Genomic DNA, 6,064 nt, shown 5'->3' on the forward strand with positions numbered 1-6,064 from the left:
GTGACAAACCTCTTCCTCTGGACAGTAGGATGGCGGAGTTGGTGTCGAAGGAAGCCGCCCTGTCCGCCAATGAGGGGACACCGGCACACCGTTGTGATGTCGAGCCCCATGCTGGGTGTAGAGATTACTTAAAAATAAAACTTTAAAAACTTAAATAAATAAAAATAATTTGAATCTCACACCTCCTAGGGAACTCAATCACCCTCCCATTTCCATTAGTCATCCCCAAAGTACCCCCAAATCATGCCATTCTTTTTTTTTTTTTAGATTTTTTTTATTTATTCATTTGAGAGAGAGAGAGAGAAATAGGAGAGCACAAGTAGGGGGAGAGACAGAGGGAGAAGGAGACTCCCCGCTGAGCTGGGAGCCTGATGCGGGGCACCGTCCCAGGACCTGGAGATCACGACTTGAGCCCAAGGCAGACACCCTACTATCTGAGTCATCAAAGTGCCCCCAAATTATCCCATTCTTGTTGAAGAAGCAAAAATACATACTGGTTGAAGGAATAACTATTGACTTGTGGGTCATGTGAAAACATTTTGGGGCTTAAAGGGTGTGCTTGACTATTCCCCGTTTATACCACAAGTATTTTTTTTTTTTAAGAACACCCTTTTTAAAAGAATGTATAGCTTAGAACAAACGAAAAGGACGACCACTCAAATGACTGTTGAAATCATTTCAAAGTCCAGAGACTCATTTTGTTCAGATCAATGAACAAAGGATGAGTTTGAAAATGGAACAGCAAAATCTGATCCAGAAAGAGGCTTTTTGAGGATCTGAATTCTGGAGACACTCTTCAAATGTTGCTCCGTTAGCTGAGCTAACACTGGGCTTCAGAAAAGTATGCAGAACATAACAGAGAATCAAGGAGACCAAAAATGAAAAAGTCTTTTAAGCACCAAAGGGACATGGAGACCGCCAGCACGCTCCACAGCGGTCCACAGGGGAGCAAGGGATGCTGGGGCTAGGACCCGCCGTGCAGGGAGGCAGCAGGTGAACTGGGCACAAGACTTGAGGTTGCCTGGCCACTGTGAGCAAGGCTGGCCCAGGCCACACTGGTTTGAAAAGCCAATGAGGCCAGTGACAATCATGGCCCCAGTAAATGAGAGAGCTCGGAGAGAGCATTGCAAAATTCACATTTGTTTTGTACAATGCATTCTTTCGCTAGCAATCAACCCAAATCCTCAGGATATAATGCTCAGAAGCAATTTCGACAGGCAATTTGCTATATGACAACACACAAAAATGCAGTACAGATGCATAATTTGTTTTATTTCACAACATTATGTTTCAAGATCTCAGTTTGGCTGCTGCGGCTTCGCGTGCCAGCCTGGGCTAGAACAAGGGCACGAGACGTGCAAGGAGCAGCCGTGTGTGTCCTGCTAAGCGCGTGAGCGCTAACCGACCTAACCAGGTTCAAGGTCTGGCCCTGGGAGCTGCGCTCTTAGCAGGTTATCTACCCTAGGACTGAAGTTCCTTCTCTGTGAAATGGAAAGAATAAACAATTGCCACTTCATAAGGTTGTGGTGAAGACTTAAACGAAAGAATGTACGTGAAGAATATGGCTATTGTTTTAGCTACTGTTGCTAGAAATACAGGTCATGGGTGCCTGGGTGGCTTAGTGGGTTGAAGCCTCTGCCTTCGGCTCAGGTCATGATCTCAGGGTCCTGGAATCGAGCCCCGCATTGGCCTCTCTGCTCAGCGGAGAGCCTGCTTCCCCCTCTCTCTCTGCCTGCCTCTCTACCTATTTGTGATCTCGCTCTCTGTCAAATAAATAAAACCTTAAAAAAAAAAAAAAAGAAATACGGGTCATTAGCACATTAGGGATCTTATAAATATAATCTCTCAATAATCCCATAGTACAATGACAATAATAATGACGATAAAATAACGTTTCTTTCCAGAGAAACATAAGGCTAGCTCTGGAAAGGTGTATGACTAGGACAATGGGGGATGGTGATCTTTTCAAAAGCACTGTCGAGACCGTTTTTATAAGCATAGCTTAAATCATGTTCCATATGAGCAATGCTATCTCCCACACCAAGAGTGCTGGGCATCTCTGTTGCTTAAGATAATTCCTTTAATTCTCTATCCTGTCCTGTCGGGTTCTAGGAACCGTGCAGAACAACATCAGAGGCTGTTCCTGTTACCAACTCCCTTCCCCTACAGGGCGGCTTTGTTTCCCCAGCTCTTCTCTGCCCTGTCCTGCTGCACACTTTGCCCCATGACTATACAGCCCAGCACTCACGTCCCCTTCCTACACCGTGGATGTTGGGTTTGGCCCTGTGACTCAGTTTGGCCGACGACATGTTTGTGGATGTGATACAAGCAAAGGCTTGCAGTGTGTATTTGGGCTCGCCTTCTAGCATCTGGCACCGTGTCATTGCCATGGGAAAAACATGTCCCAGCCAGCCCGCCAGTCCAAGAAATATGGAGCAGACGCAGATCCAGCCTTGAGCTTGGAGCCAAACCCAGTCAGGCACAAGCTGGACCTACCAAGCTGCAGACACAGGAAGGGTAACATCATGCTGTTTAAACCACTGAGTTTTGAAGGACTTTGTTACACAGCCAGAGCTAACTGATAAACTTCCAGTCCTTTCGCCTTTGGTGTACTCTAGACAAAGCTTTTAAAAAAACCAAAAATCCACAGATACAGATAGGGATGAAGTAATAGATGGGTTTGTATAAATAGCATAGAAATAAATACATGTGACAAAATTTACTGGAGGAGAATATGCTTTCTCCTTCCTCAAATTTTCCAAGTGAGTTACACATCAAAATGGCTTTATTAGAGTACAAATAACAGGTGAAGAAACAAAAATCTAATTTTTAATGAGTCGGTTAGTGTTTTATGTCAGTATGTTTAAGCAATGGGATGAAATAGCGCAAAAATTTATCAGGATAGTAATGTCTAGAGCAGAAAAGCACATAAACTTAAAATTAATTAATTACATTAATTAACTATATCTCTTTGCCTATAATTATTTCTATTCATTGGTTTAAGTATTATTAGCCAAAAATAAGGTAAAATCCACTAACCTTTCTAAACTTTTTTAAAAAAGATTTTATTTATTTATTTGACAGAGAGAGAGAGAGATCACAAGTAGGCAGGGAGGCAGACAGAGAGAGAGGAGGAAGCAGGCACCCCGCCAAGCAGAGAGCCCGATGCGGAGCTGGATACCAGGACCCTTAGATCATGACCTAAGCAGAAGGCAGAAGCTTAACACACTGAGCCACCCAGGTGCCCCTCTGCTAACCTTTTTATCAGAAACAATACTATTTGGTTCAGAGGACTACTAGATGCTTTGGGTATGTTCTGAAAAGACAGAATCAGTTGACTGTATTTGAAGCTGAAGAGATTATTCACTGAATCCACGAGCGTACATTTTGGCTGCAAGAACAGAAACCCTCCACTAAGCCATAAAAACACCTATTGCTTACCTAACAGGAAACTCAGAGACAGTTCCTATTGGGACAAGTCTGCCAGTTTAGCAATGTCATTAAGAACTCAGTCTTTCTGCCCTCCCACTTTGCCTAACACCCCCCCCCACCCCGTGCATGTCACCTCATGGTTGCGAGATGGCTGCTGCTGTTCCAAGTATCACACGCAAATTCCAGGCCGGATGAGGGAGCAGCCACAGCTGAGTCCGCCACTACTGTCTCAAGAAAGCAAAAACTCCCTAGAAGTTTCCCTGAATAGTCCCCCTTGCATCTCATTGGCAAGAAATGGAACGCGTGCCCCCAACACTACTCACTGAGAGGGAAACTGGGCAACTGACTATCTAGTGAGAGAGGATGAGATTGTCGTGATCGGTTTTGAAACTTGATGAATCATCCTCTCAGGCTGGGCACACTGTCACTGTGAGCAAAATCTGGGTTTTGTTAGCAGAAAGAAGGGAGGAAATGGATCTGGGTAAACAGCATTTGCACGTTGCCTTAGCTGCCCTCACGTACCTTGTATTCTCAACCTGCTGGAAGCAGAAAAATAAATAAAACCTGGAACTGTGCTTTTACCCTTTTACCTTTTTTTTTCCCCAGCCTGGGCAACGTAAACTGCTTTGGGCATCTGAGTAAGTAGCATAAAGTGCTCTACCCCCAAAATGTCCAAACACAGCATCCCAGGGAGTGCCTAGAGTCCCTGAAACCCCTCCCTGGGTGACTAAGTTAAGAAATCCAATCAAGGTCAGCTCAGTCTTGTAAACACAGCCTGGTCCCCCACAGTCCCCAGCTTCTGCTCTGCTGTTTCCAGGAGAGTCGTGAGTAGGGTCTACTGCTTGCTGACTCTGAACTTCGTGGTATTGCTCCGTACCTGAGTTTGCAATAGAGGAAACTTAACATCTAAAATAGCATAGCAAGAAAAATGAGATTTTCATGGTTCATTATGTCAAAAATGAAGAGACCAAAAGTTAAAACCTGAGTTCCCTATTTCAAAGCGCAGTCATTCCAGAATATCAGACACGGGAAACTGCACGAGCCCGGCTCCCACCGCTGAGAATCCGTAATCTGTGACAATCTGGTAATAATCTCATTTGGGTCATCAAAGGGGAGGGCATGATGTTAAGTTATTAAATAATATGCTGTTGCTTTCAGACGTGCAAACTCTTGTGAAAATGCAAAGTTCTGGATTCAGTTGTTAAGTCTTCACTCCCTGTTCCAACAAGTAAAATCAGGGATTGCCAACGACGTCCTCAATCACACCTGCTCCTCTGCAGAAACAGATTACCGGGAACGCTTTGATTGTGAAATAAGGACAGGGATTTGTAAGCACAGCCGGCAGAATTCACGTCCTCACTCCGCCATCACACCTAGAAATACTGTTAGACAGATTCCCAGTGATAACAGAACAATGATTCAAAATTCATTCTTAGGCAGAGAAAAAAGTAGAGGAAAGGAATAGGACAGAAAATTGGGGAAGGGGGCAAATGTAAATAAAATTCTTTTTTTCTGCCTTGATTAAAAGAGCTTGCTTTTCAATTTCATTTCCTTCTTTGCCAGTCCAGTAAAGCAGCATCATGTACAACTTTATGCTTGTTTAAAAAAAAAAAATTGGAGCTTCTGGTTCAACTTACCACATTTCCTCTCTACCAGCAGACATTCTCCAGGGCTCCTCCCCTTGGTCTCCGTGGAATCCTGTACTTTGCCTGAGTTTTGATTTTGTGAGGACCTAGAATCATTCTGTACATGATGATGAAATATCCCCCATCGAGCTGTGGCCCAGGGCAGATGGAGAAATTCGCTTGACAGAGGAAAGAGCAGTCTGAGCGGCCTTCCTCCTGGGCAGACAGCTGTCAATGTGATCTCAGCGCGAACCACGGGGCGGGAGGGGCATCAACTCCTCCCCCAGGTCCACAGCTCAGCCTAGGAGCCTCGGTTCCATCCAGGGAGGCTCTGGGCTCTCCTTGCAGCCCAGAGACTGTGAGATCCTATTTCCTCCCTGTCCGAGCCCGGTTATCTGCAGCAGATGCCTGTTGGAGGCTGCCTTCAATCACAGCCATACTTCGGCCCCTTATCATTTAGCTTCTAGCTCGGCTTCAGCTCCCAAGGCTTATTTATGCTCAGGAGGAACTTGGTTTGCCATCCTGAACATAACCGAAAGCACAGTGATTTCACATCCACTTTCTTTTTTTTTTTTTTCTTTTTGCTTTATCTGTGCTTTCTTTCCCTTCCCCCCTTCCTCTCTACAAATTTATAGCAGAAACCTGCCATTCTTGTATTAAAGATGTCCTGTATAACAGAGCTTGCAGTTCATTTCATGAAAATTTATTCCCATACACATGAACCAACAATTTCAAAGACTCCAATGCATATAAAGTCAATAAACCCGAACACCACCTGGTAACACAACCATGGTGAAACCTGCAAATCGAAGCCGCTGTTGCAGCCTTGATATATGCACATTTTAAAACTCCATGGACTTCCAAACCAAATAAACGTTTGCCCTCCAGTGAGCAGTCTCGGTGTGGGGCCGGGGGCACCAGGAGGGCAAGTTCAGCCATCCTTAGGACATTTAGGTTAAGACAAGAAGGTCTAGATTGGGACGATGGAACTGTCCCGGTGATAGACC

At 44.8% G+C, this 6,064-nt stretch overlaps 1 protein-coding gene across 1 annotated transcript in view; it reads right to left on the minus strand.

Moving 5' to 3' along the window:
* The window catches only part of EZH2 (enhancer of zeste 2 polycomb repressive complex 2 subunit), an 89,293-nt gene extending 84,013 nt beyond the window's left edge, over nucleotides 1–5,280 (minus strand). Inside the window, exon 1 of the mRNA XM_044246806.1 lies at nucleotides 5,070–5,280. The gene's annotated coding sequence lies outside the window, so the exon portion shown is untranslated. The remainder of the gene's footprint in view (nucleotides 1–5,069) is intronic.
* Nucleotides 5,281–6,064: the final 784 nt, after the last annotated feature.

The sequence above is a fragment of the Neovison vison genome, chromosome 4 (assembly GCF_020171115.1).
Source record: "Neovison vison isolate M4711 chromosome 4, ASM_NN_V1, whole genome shotgun sequence".
Classification (NCBI taxonomy): Eukaryota; Metazoa; Chordata; class Mammalia; order Carnivora; family Mustelidae; genus Neogale; species Neogale vison.